Here is an 18,675-nt window from a genome sequence, read left to right on the forward strand (position 1 = left end):
TGAATGCCTCTGCCAAACACATCTTCTTTACACGTCGCTCTTCATCTGCTGCCCCTCTCTGCCAATCCCTTCACTGGCTTCCTCTTACCTCTAGGATCAAACACAAAATTTTCCCTCTGACATACAAAGCCCTCAACTGCACTGTTCCCCCTATATCTCAGACCTTGTCTCAAGTTACTCTAACTCCCATCCCCTTCGCTCTGCTCATGACCTCCTCCTCTCCTCCTCTCTGGTTATCTCATCGCACTCCCATTTACAGGACTTCTCCAGATTGGCTCCCATTTTGTGGAACTCTCTGCCTCACTCCACAAAACTCTCCCCTAGTTTTGAAAGCTTCAAGCGCTCCCTAAAGACTCTACTCTTCAGGGATGCATACAACATATGCTAACCTTTCTTTATACCAGTTCCACTCTTCCATTGTTATCTCCTGAACCCCCTTAGCATGTAAGCCTAAGAGTCCAGCTGTTTGTAGAACACCTTCTTAAGAGATGACTACAACAGTGCAACTCTTGGCAGGGCCCTCTACCCACTTGATCCCTATAATTGTTTTGTTGTACTCCCCCTTTGTTTATAGTGCTGCGGAATCTGTTGGTGCTCTACAAATAACCGATAATAATATGAATAATAATAGAGTCATCCAGCAGCAATTGAAGATACAAAGTGGTAAAGCTGGTTATTGTTACCAGACAGGTTTGGATTCTGTTTGGATGCATGTCTATCATTAAGACAATCATTGGCAAGCAGCAGTGATAAAGAAAGTTCTGGCACACTATGAAATTTTAACCTCTGATGGATGTTGCAAACAGAGACATATAAATCAGCTTTGACCAGTATAACAGACAACCAAACAAAACCAGCAGGGCCACCCATGCAGATGGATATTGATATCTGGCATGAAGTCTTGTATGATTACTCTGCAAATTTCTGCAATATACCTGCTCTGAGGCTCAAGATAAAAATAATGGTCAAGATATCATGGGGTAGAATTGGAGGTGACACCCCATGAGACTAAGGAATAAGAAGCTTCAAGAGAAGGTTAAAAAAATGGTCAAGAAAATACTGACCAATCCAAGAGAAAGAAAAGGCCACAGATCTCTGGCAGCATCCACATCCATTAAGGGACTATAGTCAGAGAAACTTCACAGTGAGAAGAACTTCACAGTGAGAAGGCGTAAATGGTATCCTAGTAGGAGAAGAATAAAAAAAAAGTTGTGGGTCTGAAAGATGATGGACAAAGCGATACTGATAAAGACTCCATTTCTAAATTGTACATTTTTTTTATTGAGAAGGAAAGGAGGTGTAATGTATAGCCTGGTGTTAGTTATAGATAATATACATAACCCACTTCCTGCTACTTCCTGTTAGTTCCCAACTTCCTGTTTTCTTATTGTTATGATGTTTCTGGGGTAAAAAAAAAGTTTGATGAAGCAAGCCGTGTATAATAAGGCAGCAATATGAGAAACTTGTTGCATCTTCATTAATAAGGTGTGTACTTGTTAACACAGAATTAAGTGGCTGTTATATACATGACAGAGCTGTAACATCAGGAATAGGGACACTAACATAAACATTGCAAGGGTCATTCATATTTTGTGGGTGGATGCATAACGGAAAGGATAGTGAAGCAGGCATGCAGTATGTAGGTCCCTAACACAGTGCCTACAGGCATGAAAAGCGTACGATTTTGGTATGCTGCATGCATTGTTTATACCTTGTGAACATGTTTGTTTTTAATCTTTTGTAGCTAAATAAAGATTTTTTTTTTACTGTACTAAATCTCCTTGCCGTTGGACAATGTTTTCTGTGAGGTGGGTACGGTAAGGTGTGTTATGGGTGGGATTGGATAGAATTTGGGCATGTAGTAGATGAAGCTTGAGCAGTCCTTGGAAACCAGAACATTTGTCTGACAGAATGTTGGGCAGGTATCCCAAGCAGTGACAATTCTAAATGATCCGGGACTGTTGGTAGATAAGAGATTTCAATCCATCAATTAGTTGCTAACATTGTTTGTAACCCTATAGGTAAGTAGAACCCACCACAATCCCCTCTACCAAAAAAAAAAGGTCTGTTTCTTATAAATTTTTATTTTAAATAAGAAAGATTTTCCTGTTTTGTCATATTAGTAATTTGGGTGGCCTAAGTAAAAGCTGCACATATAGGGGCCCATTTATCAAACTCCGGATGGAGCTTGAGGGTCCGTGTTTCTGGCGAGCCTGCAGGCTTGCCAGAAACACCAATTTTATAAAGCAGCAGTCTAAAGACCGCTGCTCCATAACTTGTCCATCTGCTCTGAGGAGGCGGACAGACATCGCTGCGATCAGGTTGATTGACACCCCCCTGCTGGCGGCCGATTGGCCGTGAATCTGCAGGGGGCGGCGTTGCACCAGCAGTTTACAAGAGCTGCTGGTGCAATGCTGAATACGGAGAGCGTATTGCTCTCCGCATTCAGCAAGGTCTGACGGTCCTGATCCGCACTGTCGGATCAGGTCCGACAGACTTTTGTTAAATAGGGGCCCTAGACTCATATTATATTAGAAAATCTAGTGAAATTAGTCTCTGCAGATGGTCTTCTCTTCAGAGCAGGGACTTCATTCTCCATTTGTGCAGTGTGATAGCAAAATATGAGTCTGTAATTGGCTGATGGCTTTTACACGGTACAGTGGGCATGGAAATAGAATCAATATTTGAAATTTGAAATCTACTAGACATGTGCGATTGTGCGTCCCTAAAAAATGTGTTTTGTCTCGATTTCATAAGTTAAATAAATAATTTTGTTTTGACAAATTAGTTTAGCTAAGTTTTTTTTTTTTAAATTGTTTTGGCAAATTAGTTAAGTTAATCGTTTTTTCGGAACCGTACATTTTTTCGGATCCATTCTTTATTCATATGCATTATTCTATTCTGAAGTTTAGAATAGAATAATGCATATGAATAAAGAATGGATCTGAAAAAAAGAAAGGATCCGAAAAAAACCTTTAATTTAACATAACTAATTTGCCGGCAATTGCCGAACAAAATTATCTAAAACTGCCGCTGCCACCCACATCGCGGACACTAAATAAAGCTATTAACCCCTAAACCACCACCCCCCACATCGCCAACACTACCTAAACCTATTGACCCCTAATTTATATTTTTTTTAGAATAGGGCTTTGGGCGGAAACAGAGCTGAATGCCCTTTTAAAGGCAATGCCCATACAAATGTCCTTTTCAGGGCAATGGGTAGATTATGTTTTTTTAGTGGGTTTTTTTTTTGCTTTGGGGGGTTGGGGTTTGTAATGTTAGGGGGTGTTTGTTTTTATTTGTTTGCAAAAGAGCTTTTTTATTTTGGGGGTTGTTTTTTTTTTTTTTTTTAAACGGGGTATTAGAATAGGAATAATTTTTATTATTTTGGATAATTTTGTTTGTTATTTTTTGTAATGGTAGTTTTTTATTTTTTGTAATTTTAGTGTTTATTATTTTTGTAATTGTAGTTTTAATTTTTTTGTAATGTTAGGTTTTTTTATTTTTGTAATGTTAGGTTTTATTGGTGTAAGTTTAGGTTTTATTTTTATTTCACAGGTAAGTTTGTATTTATTTTAACTAGGTAGTTAGTAAATAGTTATATTGTAGCTATCTTAGGTTTTATTTATATTTCACAGGTGAGTTTGTATTTATTTTTAAATAGGTAGCTAGTTAATAATTGTAACTTTAATTTAGGTCTATTTTAATTATGCTAAAGTTAGGGGGTGTTAGGTTTAGGGGTTAATAGCTTAATTTAGGTTGTTGCAATGTGTGGGCCGGTGGTTTAGGGGTTAATAGGTTTAGTTAGTGTTGGCGATGTGGGTGTACGGGGGTTTAGGGGTTAATAGGTTTAGTTAGTGTTGGTGATGTTTGGGAACTGCGGTTTAGGGGTTAATAGGTTTAGTTAGTGTCTGCAATGTTTGGGAACTGCGATTTAGGGGTTAATAGGTTTAGTAAGTGTTGGCAATGTTTGGGAACTGCGGTTTAGGGGTTAATAGGTTTAGTTTGTGTCGCCGATGTTTGGGAACTGCAGTTTAGGGGTTAATAGTTTAGTTCATGTCAGCGATGTCGGGGAACTGTGGTTTAGGGGTTAATAGGTTAAGTTAGTGTTGGCAATGTTTGGGAACGGCAGTTTAGGGGTTAATAGGTTTAGATAGTGTCGGCGATGTCGGGGGAACTGCCATTTAGGGGTTAATAGCTTTATTTAGTGATTTACTTAGTGTTGGGGAACTGCGGCCTATATCTGTTTTGCCAATTTTTGCACTTTTTTGCACTGTTTTTCCTTTTTACTTGCCCTATTGGACAATCAGATACATTATGGACCTTTTTGCCCAGAGAGATATGTTCCTTAAAAATATCGCATCCAATACTGAACTTATGACAAATAATTTTTTAGAAACTAACAACACTGAAGACATTTATTCTGATTTAGAGAAAAATCTTTTTAAAGAAATAAAACATGTTCTTGAGATTAAATACACCCAAAATTAAATAGATCAGAAAATGGTGCCGAGAGGCCTTAGACTAAAAAAGAATTGCACATTCATGTTACCAGAACAACTATCTAATGAATGGTATGAAGTCTTACAGACAGCCTCAATTACCCTGATGAAAATAATTATTAAAGCCAGACAGATACAACTAACTGACATTAAAAAAGAAATTGAAATTTCTAAAAACAAACTCACTAATCTAGAAATTAATGATGAACATAAACATATGCAAATAGAAATTGTTAAAAGACTCTCAGAACATAAAGAAATCATCATCACACAGAAAAACTCAAAATTCAATAGAGATTTACAAGATTATAAAAAAGATGAAGAAGAAAACATCTCTAATGAGAATCCCACTCATGATGATCATTTAGATATAAGTGATGTTAATAATACACCAAGTTTGAGAAAAGAACCTGCACACATTTTTATTAAAAGTAGGAATAACTCTAATATTACACACAACTCTTCTAAAAATGTAAAACAATCTCACTACAACAAAGAACAGACATACTATCACCCATACAATAAAACAAGGAAAAACACATGGAGAGAGGATCAAAATGAACCCCATTTTTACAAAAATCAGTACCAACAACAACACACCAATCAACATTCATCTCCTGCTAGAAGAGAACCATATCAGGGTAGACAGAAACCAAATTATGAAGAATCAAATATGTATAAAAATAGATTTCAATATAAACCATACCAAAATAGTTATAATGACTAAAGAAACTCAGTAAGATATTCATATCCTCAACGACAATACGATCAAACCTATTATGAAAATAAAAACCGATCTTCATACCATAATAATTTCCATAATAGACAAAATAAGAGTCATTATCAGAATCACCATACTGAGAATTCTAATCAATTCTATAATGAGAATCATAATTGGAGAATACCATTGACGAATAGATTATCACCACTAGAATATACACCTTATGAGAATGAAAATAGGATTCATTCAAATAACAGGAACACTAATACCAATACTCAAATGAATACAGTTCAAAAATCTCATTTTTAGGGGAGTCCCCCGCAAGAGCGGGGACTTCAAAAGATTGCACAAACATGGCAAACCACAAAGAAATTTTCAAAACAAAAGAAGGCTAGAGGTAGAAGAGGGAGAAGAACCCCTAAACAAAACATCCAAAAAATAGAAAAAATAAAAACTGGTATCTTCAATATCAGTAAGACCCCTTTGAATGAAAAACAAGAACAAGTCCTCAGTAAAGGATTAACTTTTGCCCCTTCCTGTAAATTAAATAAATTTGAAACCTTGATAAACATCAATTAATACATTTGGAAACTAACGTTAAAAAGGTACTTTCTTAAAAATCCCCTACAAAGCAGAACCACATCTGATAACGATATTTTTGTCCATACAAACTTTAAGAAAAAATCTGATTTTTTTCACCATCAATGAAAAAAGTGAACATATTAAACTTTTTGAACAAAATATAAAAAAAGATCTAGAATCCCTAAACCAAACCAAAATATTAAAAAATAATTTAAGCAAAGAAGAAATCACACTATTAAATGAACTAAAAAATAACAAAGATATAGTGGTCAAGCCCGCCGATAAAGGTGGAGGCATTGTGGTAATGGACACAAGCTATTACCTTGACGAATCCAAAAGACTCCTTCATGATACATCTACATATATAAAACTAAAAACAAATCCTCTCAGTAAACGGGAACAAAAATTAAATACCATTCTGAAAGAAGCTAACAAAAAAGGCATTATAAATAACTCAGAATTTGAATTCTTATCTATATTACATACAAAAACTCCAACCTTTTATTTCCTACCAAAGGTTCATAAAAACCTGACACAACCTCCCGGTCGTCCCATTATTTCAGGGATTGAGTCTATTTCATCTAATGTTTCACAATATGTAGATTTCTTTCTTCAAAAATATGTTGTAGACCTTCCCTCTTACCTAAGAGATTCAACTAATTTTTTGAACCTCATTAATAATTTCATCTGGCAGGAAAATTATATTCTTGTAACATGCGATGTCAACTCATTGTACACAAACATCTCTCATGACATTGGCCTATCAGCTGTGAAAACCTATCTGGATAGAGATAAAGCTTTACCAGCAAGTCAAAATCAATTCATATTGGACTGTATAAATTTTATCCTAAATAATAATAGTTTTTTATTTGATGAGAAGTTATTCTTACAAATTAGAGGTACTGCAATGGGCACAAGGTTCGCCCCCAGTTATGCCAATTTATTCATGGGCTATTTTGAAGAAAGGAATATTTACAATAGCCCATGGGGGGCAAACCTTGTGTACTATTGCAGGTACATAGATGATATTTTTATAGTCTGGAGAGGAGATATAGAGCTCCTAAAATCTTTTATGATTGATATAAACACCAACGATTTAGGTATCTCTTTTACCCATGATTTCAGTAGTCAAAAAATACATTTTTTAGACATTGAAGTAGAAATAACAAACAATCAGGTACATACCCAGACTTATTTTAAAGACATTTATGCAAACAATTATGTACACTTTGATAGCTGTCATCTAGCTCAGTGGAAATTAAACATTCCAAAAAGCCAATACATGAGGTTAAAAAAGAATTGCTCATCCTCAGAGACCTATCAGTCACAATCACACACTTTAACCAACAGATTTATTGAAAAAGGATATGATCCAACATTATTAGAGAAAACTCAAAGAAGTAGCCAGTATGGACAGAGAATCACTATTAGTTGTTAAAACAAGAGAAAAAAACACTTGAAAAAAACATATTCATGATGAACAAGACGATTTATTCATACCATTCATTACAAATTACAGTGTGCAACATTTAGAGACTAAGAAGATTCTTAAGAGACACTGGTATCTTTTAAAACAAGACCAGGTTTTAGGCCAAAGACTAAAAAATAACCCAGATATTATTTTTAAAAAATAAAAAAATCTAAAAAACTGGCTTTCACCAAGTGGATTTAAAAGGAATAAATCACATAATGACAGAGATCTAAATGGTGAAAAACTTATGGGTTTTTTTTCCCTGTTATTCGTGTAAATCCTGTCAGTATAGCACAAAAATAAAAGAGCTAAAATCTACTACTACAGGTCAGTTCACTAAAATTAAGGAAATAATTAGGTGTACAGACAAAAACGTAATTTACTGTATCCAATGTCCATGTAATATGTTTTATTTTGGACAAACCAGTAGAATGTTAAAAGACAGGATACGGGAACATATCCTCAAAATTGAACACGAATCTACTGACACCAACTTATATACACATTTTAAAACAAAACATTCTAGTAATTTAAAACACTTTACATTTTGGGGTATAAAAAAACTCAGTCTGGGTAGTAGGGGAGGTAATATGAATTCACTCCTTAATAAAAAGGAAGCAGAATTTATATTTAACTACAAAACCTTACACCCTGACAGCCTCAACTCCGAGTTAGACTTGAACTTTATTATCTAACTCTATCATTTATTATCCATTTTAATCTCATAATTACAGTTAACTGTTAAACACTTACATTTTTAGTTATCTTTATATTTTATTGGTTAGCTAATAACCAAAATACTCAAATTAATCAAAATCTCTTTAAATTCAAAATAATTAAATACTATCTTTTCTATTTTTTCTATTGGTAAACAGGATTTAATTTTCATATTTCTCATATTCTAATCTATAAAAAAAAATTTATTGTTCATATTTCTCTAATCAAATTATGGTGCATTACACTATTCATTTTTTATTTTTTTTCATTTTTTAATTATTGAATTTTAATCTAGATTTTTCCAAATGTTTTTTAACATCTTTTAGTCACATATATTAATAAATTTACAAGAGGTTAATGTTCTCGCCGATTCAGAACAGATTTAATTCACTATGTATTAGCTAATCTAAGATTAAATATATCTATTATCAACAAAATAATATATTCACAATATTCTCACATAATCGTTTTTTTTAATATATCCTTCAACCTATAGGTGCGCTATCTTCTACAATACATGTAATCCACCAGATCATGTTTTTCACTTAGAGACACTTAAATTTATTCACACTTAGTTTTATTATCACCTACTATTATATTAGGTTCTTCTTAGAATTTCAAGATTCTTATAATTCCTATAGCTCACACCTCCCCATATATATATATGTTTTAGTAACAATGGAACAAGTAACATTTTTGCAACAATAAAGTACAACATTTATATCGCAAACTTACCACTGTATATGATATGAACATTGAGATTGAAAGAACAAGTGAAAATATTTAAATAAGTTTAGCATTAATACTGTGAACAATAATGTAGAAATTAAGTTTAACTTTAAATGGTTGTCATTATGATATACACCCACATGGTTTTCATCATCCAATCAGAGACAACCACACAGTATTTAAAAGTCTGAATAACTGAAATGAGCATCTTGATAAAGGCCGACAGGCTGAAACACGTAGAATTTGCTCATATCATTTGTTTACTAGTAGTAGGTGAAGTGCTTTAAACCGATACCAACTTATGGAGTGGCTGACATATTCATAATTCCCACCCATGATCTACTAATTTATCCTTTGGCAACCTTATTTGAATATTGAGTAAGCTAACTCTGCTGTTATTTGGACTGAGCATACAAATCCTGCTCCATCTACACATCAGCTGTACCACCGATACCAATTTAGTGACACGTAGTAGGTGCGGTGTATAGAGTCACTCACAAACTCTAACGAGTGGTCTCGAGATACGTAATTCCCACCCATGATCTACGATCACATAACAGCTGTTCTCTTATTTCATGCATAATATTGCTGCTTTTAAAAATATCTGCAGCGCTCCTCATCTGAACTCTGACCTTCCAACCGGAACCGGCATGGAAACCAAAGAGTTGAGCCGCAATTACTTTCCAACGGAACACAGAAACTTTCACCACTACCATCGTCGAGCGCCCATGGATCTATCCACAGCTAAGTTAACAACGCACAAATATTGACAATATTCTGGACAGCAATACACCCATTATTATTGCACTTATTTGGATGGTAACATTATAGTGCAACATTGTTACCCCCCGCTCAGCATATCACAATTTGCTTTGTAGCCAAAGTTTGACTGCTTTGTTTTTAACTTGATATTTTAATGTATCAAGTGTTCTTTGATTGCCGGCATCTATTTTTAATCACTATTAACTGCTATAAATATTTCATATATTAAATATTTTATATATCTAATTACTCTGAATATCGCAATATTGTTCATAATATTATACCTTCTCTCAATTGCTTCTTTTAGCGCGTTCCCATATCCCTTTGTTCTTTAATATCCTTGGTAAGTTGCTAGGAGGTGCACTTATTTTTTGGGAATAGCATTTTGAGTTGAGTGTAGTATCGTTAACAATTATCCTATCAGTTAGTAAATAGTTATATTGTAGCTATCTTAGGTTTTATTTATATTTCACAGGTGAGTTTGTATTTATTTTTAAATAGGTAGCTAGTTAATAATTGTAACTTTAATTTAGATCTATTTTAATTATGCTAAAGTTAGGGGGTGTTAGGTTTAGGGGTTAATAGCTTAATTTAGGTTGTTGCAATGTGTGGGCTGGCGGTTTAGGGGTTAATAGGTTTAGTTAGTGTTGGCGATGTGGGTGTACGGCGGTTTAGGGGTTAATAGGTTTAGTTAGTGTTGGTGATGTTTGGGAAATGCGGTTTAGGGGTTAATAGGTTTAGTTAGTGTCTGCGATGTTTGGGAACTGCGGTTTAGGGGTTAATAGGTTTAGTTTGTGTCGCCGATGTTTGGGAACTGCAGTTTAGGGGTTACTAGGTTTAGTTCGTGTTGACGATGTTTGTGAACTGCAGTTTAGGGGTTAATAGTTTAGTTCATGTCAGCGATGTCGGGGAACTGTGGTTTAGGGGTTAATAGGTTAAGTTAGTGTTGGCAATGTTTGGGAACGGCGGTTTAGGGGTTAATAGGTTTAGTTAGTGTCGGCGATGTCAGGGGAACTGCCATTTAGGGGTTAATAGCTTTATTTAGTGATTTACTTAGTGTTGGGGAACTGCGGTTTAGGGGTTAATAGCTTTATTTAATGATTTACTTAGTGTCGGCGATGTCGGGGAACTGCGGTTTAGATTAAAACAATGAAAAATTCTGAATATGAATAATTCAGAAACTAATTCAGAAATTTGGATGCATTTGAATCTCCGAATCGGTCAAAATTCGGCAGAAAACTAAATTTGGCTGAAACGAAACGCACGTCTCTAAAATCTACTGATTCTTTCAAATTTAGAGTTCTATTGATTTGTATTTTTAATGTACCATTCTAACCTAATTAATGGTACTTTCCTTTGTGCCATACAAGCCACTGCTGACTCTCTGAGAAGTTGTAGTGTTTGAATACTGCTGCACAGGCATATGTGTGTATGACACTGTAAAACGGTAATAACATTTGACCTACCTATCCCTTTAAATCTTTTTTACGTGTCTGTATTTCCGTTTTACCTTGAATTTGTTTTGTTTTTCCTCCCACCTTATCTAATAAATATTATTATTATCATTATTTTTAGTGTGTATCAATAAATATAATAGTAATATTAATAATAATGCGAATATGAATAATAATAGCAATTATAATAATATCAGTAAAATATGGTGTGTACTATTTTCATTTATTCTATGTTATATTTCCCTAAAATTCTTTATTTTGCTTTTATTTATATTTATTTTGGTTGTCTTAATGTTACAGAGCAAAAAATAAATACATAAAAATAATTTTTAATTATACCACAACAATACAAACCTACATGTTTAACATTCTGGTAATTTTTATATTTAAACTAGAGTACAACTACTCATCTCTCCAGGCCAGTCTTGAGGGCACTGAGGCAGAAAAATAACATTCCATTCAATGTCTGACTAAAGTATTATTCAGAGAGCTTCTCAATGACAGAATTCATGGGCTGTGTTAAAAGTGTGTTAAGGTCAATTGTACTGATGGCTGTGATGGGCCAGAGATCAGGTTGTCACAAGGATTCTATGCAGTCATTCCAAATAGCCAGGTCATGACCCAGTCTACCGTAAAATCTTCAATCTGTTACTCATTTGCAGTGACAAATCCTGTCTACTATTTTATATTCAATTTGTTTAGCCATCCTGCAAGGTTTCAAGGTAGCTTCATTGATATATTTGTTGTAACTGCCATATTGCCTTAATTTCTGTGTATTCATTATGACATTTTTTATATATATAAAATGGTATAGTTAATGCAATATTTTACTGTTAGCTTCTATTTTTCAATGAATGTATAATAATATTATCAAATTATCTTAATAGCAAGAAGTCTGATTCCCCATGCAAAACTATTTCCTTATCTTTTTCTTGTGCTTTCAAATTCAATTACTATTTTGTTCTATGTGAAAAATCATTAATAATAATTTTTTAACAGATTTTCAAGCACATTAGTGCTTTTGGTAATACCACTGATATCTAGCATATTCCATACACCATCTGAGCATATTTTTTTTATTTTCTTTTTTAAATTTGACCTGTTTCAAAACAAAGGTTTAGCCTTTTTAAAATGGCATTTCCTGCCTGTCCCCACAAAAAAAATTCAGTGATAAAGTCTGCACATGCTCAGTATACCTGTTAATAAGCACAATTTTTTTGCTTAATAAAAACATGTACACGACTTAATTATGGATATTAGAAATATAATTTCCATAAAATGTTTGGACAATTAAAACATGTAAATTACAAAATAACACAATACAATTATACTGTAAATTACACTTACTGTACATAATGAATTCTTGCAAAGTAAAAAAATGCAATCAAGCAAATTAGGTACACTCATTCTGTCTGTGAAACTTTAAAATTATGTTATGGGGGTGTGAGACCCTGGTTAGGTTCCCAGAGGCAGTTGCGGTGCCTGAGGTTCTGACAAGAACACAATTCTCTGAGCGTATCTGTCCTTGGTCGTTAATGCATGATCTGGTTGGTCCATGTTTCTGTGAGGTCACTGGATGCACAACCAATCAGATAAGATCATGCATTAACGGCGGAGGGCTGATTCTGTCCAGATAGTTCTGTTCTAATCAGAGCCTTGGGCACTGCAAGCACCTCTGGGAACCTAACCATGGGTCCCACCCCCCACTACGTGCTTTTAAAGGTTCTCGGACAGAATGCGTGTGCGACAGATAATAATCTGACAGACAAATGTCCATCGGATAACAGTTCAGTCTGTCCGAGAATCTTTAAATGCACGTTGTGGAAGGTGGGACCAATGGTTACGTTCCCAGAGGTGTATGCGGCGCCCAAGGCTCTGATTAGAACATAACTCTCTGGAGCGTATCTGCCCTTGGCCATTAATGCATGATCTTATCTGATTGGTTGTGCATCCAGTGACCTCACAGAGACACGGACCAATCAAATCATGCATTAACGGTCTAGGGCAGATACGCTCCAGAGAGTTCTGCTCTAATCAGAGCCCTGGGCGCCGCAACCGCCTCTGGGAAACTAAACATGGGTCCACCCCCCTACAACGTGCTTTTAAAGTTTCTCGGACAGAATGTGTGTATGTCAGACAGTCCGGTCTATCCAAGAACACAAAAATGTTTCATATTGTAAAAATGTTTACATTCCTGATGTTGTAACAAAACATATGAAAAATCCACATATGAATAAAAATTGTTTAATTTCCTGTTGTTGTAACAAAAGCATTGTAAGAAACATAAGTGTTTGTGTAATCCAAAATAAAAATGTTTTTATTTACTGTTGGAGTGTTCTCCTAGCATTACCTGGGTAAAGCACAATTATTGATTTTATTAACTTTATCCAGAAGCATTTGGGTAATCCTAGGATTACCCGGGTAAAGTTCAAAGTATGGTCTTATTTTGGGCTTTACCCACAGCCACAGGGTAACCCCAGGATTACCCGGGTAATCCTAGGCTTACCCAATTTCTGACTTTAACCGTAACATATACGTACATACATACATATGGGTTCCATTTCGTTTTCATTAGTTAAATAAATAATTTTGTTTCGACAAATTAGTTAAGTTAAAGGGACAGTCAACACCAGAATTTTTGTTGTTTTAAAAGATAGATAATCCCTTAATTATCAATTCCCCAGTTTTGCATAACCAACACAGTTATAATTATACACGTTTTACCTCTGTAATTACCTTGTGTCTAAGCCTCAGCAGACTGCCCCCTTATTTCAGTTCTTTTGACAGACTTGCATTTTAGCCAATCAGGAAAATTCACGTGCATGAGCTCAATTTTATCTATATGAAACACATGAATTTATGCCCTCTAGTGGTGAAAAACTCAAAATGCATTTAGATCGGAGGCGGCCTTCAAGGTCTAAGAAATTAGCATATGAACCTCCTAGGTTTAGCATTCAACTAAGAATACCAAGAGAACAAAGCAAAATTGGTGATAAAAGTAAATTGGAAAGTTGTTTAAAATTACATGCCCTATCTGAATCATGAAAGGTTTTTTTGGACTTGACTGTCCCTTTAAGTTAAATCGTTTTTCTGATCCATTCGTTATTTCGGATCCATTTGTTATTTCGGATCCATTCTTTATTCATATACATTATTCTATTCTAAAGTTTAGGATAGAATAATGAATGTGAATAAAGAATGGATCCAAAATAACGAATGGATCTAAAAAACAACTCAACTTAACAAGGAATATACCGAAACAAAATGATCTAAACCGCTATCCCCCCACATTGCCAACACTAAATAAACCTATTAACCTCTAAACCGCCGTCCCCCCACATCACCAACACTAAATAAACCTATTAACCCCTAAACCGCTGTCCCCCACATCACCAACATTAACTAAACCTATTAACCCCTAAACCACCGTCCCCACATCACAATCACTAATAAAATGTATTAACGCCTAATCCACCATCCTCCCACATCGCAAACACCTAATTAAAGTATTAACGCCTAAACCACTGTCCCCCCACATCGCCAACACTAAATAAACCTATTAACCCCTAAACCGCCATCCCCAACATTGTGACTCCCTAAATAAACCTATTAACCCCTAAACCCCCACATCGCCAAAACTAAATAAACCAATTAATCCCTAAACCGCTGTACCCCCCACATCGCAAACACTAAATACAATTATTAACCTGTAAACCGCTGTCCCCCCACATTGCAACTACCTAAATTAAACTATTAACCCCTAAACTGCCAGCCCCCTACATCGCCACTACTAAATAAACTGATTAACCCCTGAACCGCCAGCCCCCCCACATCGCCACTAATAAATTAAACTATGCTGAGGATGGATGTCTGGACTTCAGAAACTGTGAGTGGATCTTTGGGGGTTAGTGTTTTTTTTTCAACTTTTTTGGGGTGTTTTTTTTTTTAGATTAGGGTTTGGGCTTTTTTAAAAGATCTGAATGCCCTGTTCAGGGCAATGTAAAAGAGCTGAACGCCCTTTTAAGGGCAATGCCCATATAAATGCAATGGGTAGCTTAGGTTTTTGTTAGTTAGTTTTTTTTATTTTGGGGGTTGGTTGGGTGGTGGGTTTTACTGTTGGGGGGGTCTATTTTTTTTACAGGTAAAATGCCCTTTTAAGGGCTATTGGTAGTTTATTGTAGGCTAGAGATTTTTTTATTTTGGGGGGATTTTTTATTTTTATAGGACTATTAGATTAGGTGTAAATTGTTTTTATTTTTGATAATTTTGTCTGTGATTTTTCGTAATTTAGTGTTTGCAATGTTTTTTAATTTAGTATTTTTTATTTTTTGTAATTTTAGATTTAATTTTTTTTAGTAGTGTTAGGTTTTTTTTTAATGTGTAATTTAGTTTTTTTATTTGGTAGTTATTTTAATTTTAGTATAATAGTTATGTTAGGTTGATTGTTAGTTTAAACTTTAATTTCACAGGTAAGTTTTTATTTATTTTAAGATAGGGATGTTGTAATTTTAATTTAAAGTTAGGGGGTATTAGTTTTAGGGGTTAATAGTTGAATTTATTAGTGGCGATGTAGGGGGGCTGGCGGTTTAGGGGTTAATCAGTTTATTTAGTAGTGGTGATGTAGGGGGCTGGCAGTTTAGGGGTTAATAGGTTAAGTTAGTGGCGGCGGTGTCGGGGAGCGGTGGAATAGGGGTTATAAACTTTATTATAGTGGTGGGAATGTGGGCAGGGGCAGCAGATTAGGGGTTAATGTTTTAAATAGTGTTTGCGATGCGTGAGGGCGGCGGTTTAGGGGTTAATAGGTAGTTTATGGGTGTGGCGCAAAACTCATAACTACTGCTTTCAGATAGCGGAATGGATCATGTGGGTATAGGCTGTAACGCAAGCATTTTAGCCTCACCACACAACTTGTAATACCAGTGCTATGGAAATCCCACACAAAAACGTTATTTTTTGAGTGCGGGATTGACGTTGCATTACAGGCTAAAATGCTTGCGGTATTTTCAGCATTAAAACCGTAACGCAAAACTCGTAATCTAGGTGAGAAAGGGGGTGGAGAATAAAATAGGTACAAAAGTAAGAATTGGGTGGAGAGGGAGATGTGGGAAGTTAATTTGTTTTTGGTGCTGCTTATGGCTTGTAGCACTAAAAATATATAACATATAATGTCGGTAAACCTATATATATAGCTAAGATATGGTTAAAAACAACAAAATAAGTGGCCCTCTATGATATAGGGGCGCAAACCAATTGGTATAAATAATACAGAGATTCCTAAAATATACAAAAAGTCCCAAAAGTCTGAAGTGTCCTTAAACAATGTCCAAAAAGTACTATACTGTGTCCAGTGTGTCCAAATTAGTGAAGTATCCAAGTAATATACTAATGAAGGTTAGAGAGGTAACAACCTCTTAGGAAAGTGATAAAAAATGTAAGGGCCACTTATTTTGCTGTTTTTTACCATATCTTAGCTATATACATAGGATACCCGACATTATATGTTATTAAATGTTTTATATATTTTTTATCTACCTTTTTAGTGTAATATATGTGTCTCTGATACTTTAGCCTGTTGGCTCTCCCTCCCCAATATCATAGTTATTCTTTTTGAATTCATAGGGATCTCATTTTGGGAGCTTGTATCTTTTTAAGCTGGTGCTGTGTATTTAAATATCTATTGTTTATGGCTTGTAGCAGTAGCACTAGCTATGATTTCAGTTTAAATAAATGTAATCTGCCTTTCAGTGGCTCCTCCATAACCCTGAAGAACTGAAGATCTTCCCCAAAAGAAAGAGTAACTGAAAAGATTTTTGTTAATAATTCCTAACAACCCATTTATGTATTTTGCATGAAACAAAATACTTTTCATCCAAAACAATTTTTTGACTATGCTTATGTGTGTAGTATCTTACACCTAGATTAGAGTTTTGCGTTAGAAGGGGTTAGCTACGCATGTTTTTTTTCCCCCGCATCTTTTAAACAACGCTAGTATTTAGAGTTCTCTGAAGGGCTGCGTTAGGCTCCAAAAAGGGAGCGTAGAGCATAATTTACCGCCACTTCAACTCTAAATACCAGCGTTGCATACGGACGCGGCCAGCTTAAAAAACGTGCTCGTGCACGATATACCCATAGGAAACAATGGGGCAGTTTTAGGTGAAAAAAAACCTAACACCTGCAAAAAAGCAGCGTTCAGCTCCGAACGCAGCCCCATTGTTTCCTATGGGGAAACACTTTCTAAGTCTGCACCTAACACCCTAATATGTACCCCGAGTCTAAACACCCCTAACCTTACACTTATTAACCCCTAATCTGCCGCCCCTGCTATCACTGATCCCTGCATTTTATTATTAACCCCAAATCTGCCGCTCCTTACACCGCCGTAACCTACATTATAGCTATGTACCCCTAATCTGCTGCCCCTAACATCGCCGACCCCTATATTATATTTATTAACCCCTAATCTGCCCCCCCCCCCACGTCTCCGCTACCTAACTACACTTATTAACCCCTAATCTGCCGACCGGACCTCGCCGCCACTATAATAAATGTATTAACCCCTAAACCGCCTCACTCCCGCCTCGAAAACCCTATAATAAATAGTATTAACCCCTAATCTGCCCTCCCTAACATCGCCGACACCTAACTTCAAGTATTAACCCCTAATCTGCCGACCGGACCTCGCCGCTACTCTAATAAATGTATTAACCCCTAAAGCTAAGTCTAACACTAACACCCCCCTAAGTTAAATTTAATTTAAATCTAACGAAATAAAATAAATCTTATTAAATAAATTAATCCTATTTAAAGCTGAATACTTACCTGTAAAATAAACCCTAATTTAGCTACAATATAACAAATAATTATATTGTAGCTATTTTAGGATTTATATTTATTTTACAGGCAACTTTGTATTTATTTTAACTAGGTAAAATAGCTATTAAATAGTTAATAACTATTTAATAGCTACCTAGTTAAAATAAGTACAAAATTACCTGTAAAATAAATCCTAACCTAAGTTACAATTAAACCTAACACTACACTATCAATAAATTAATTAACTAAACTATCTACAATTATCTACAATTAAATCAACTAAACTAAATTACAAAAAAAACAAATGCTAAATTACAAAAAATAAAAAAAGATTACAAGAATTTTAAACTAATTACACCTACTCTAAGCCCCCTAAAGAAATAACAAAGCCCCCCAAAATAAAAAATGCCCTACCCTATACTAAAATAAAAAGTTAACAGCTCTTTTACCTTACCAGCCCTTAAAAGGGCCTTTTGCGGGGCATGCCCCAAAGAAAACAGCTCTTTTGCATTTAAAAAATACATACAATACCCCCCCAACATTACAACCCACCACCCACATACCCCTAATCTAACCCAAACACCCCTTACAAAACCTAACACTAAGCCCCTGAAGATCTCCCTACCTTATCTTCACCACGCCGGGTATCACCGATCCATCCAGAAGAGGGTCCGAAGTCTTCATCCTATCCGGCAAGAAGAGGTCCAGAAGAGGGTCCAAAGTCTTCATCCTATCCGGCAAGAAGAGGACATCCGGACCGGTAGACATGTTCATCCAGGCGGCGTCTTCTATCTTCATCCAACCGGCACGGAGCGGGACCATCTTGAAGCAGCCGACGCGGATCCATCCTCTTCTTCCGGCGACTCCCGATGAATGAAGGTTCCTTTAAGTGACGTCATCCAATATAGCGTCCCTCGAATT

This window comes from Bombina bombina, chromosome 1 (genome assembly GCF_027579735.1).
Source record: "Bombina bombina isolate aBomBom1 chromosome 1, aBomBom1.pri, whole genome shotgun sequence".
Taxonomy (NCBI): domain Eukaryota; kingdom Metazoa; phylum Chordata; class Amphibia; order Anura; family Bombinatoridae; genus Bombina; species Bombina bombina.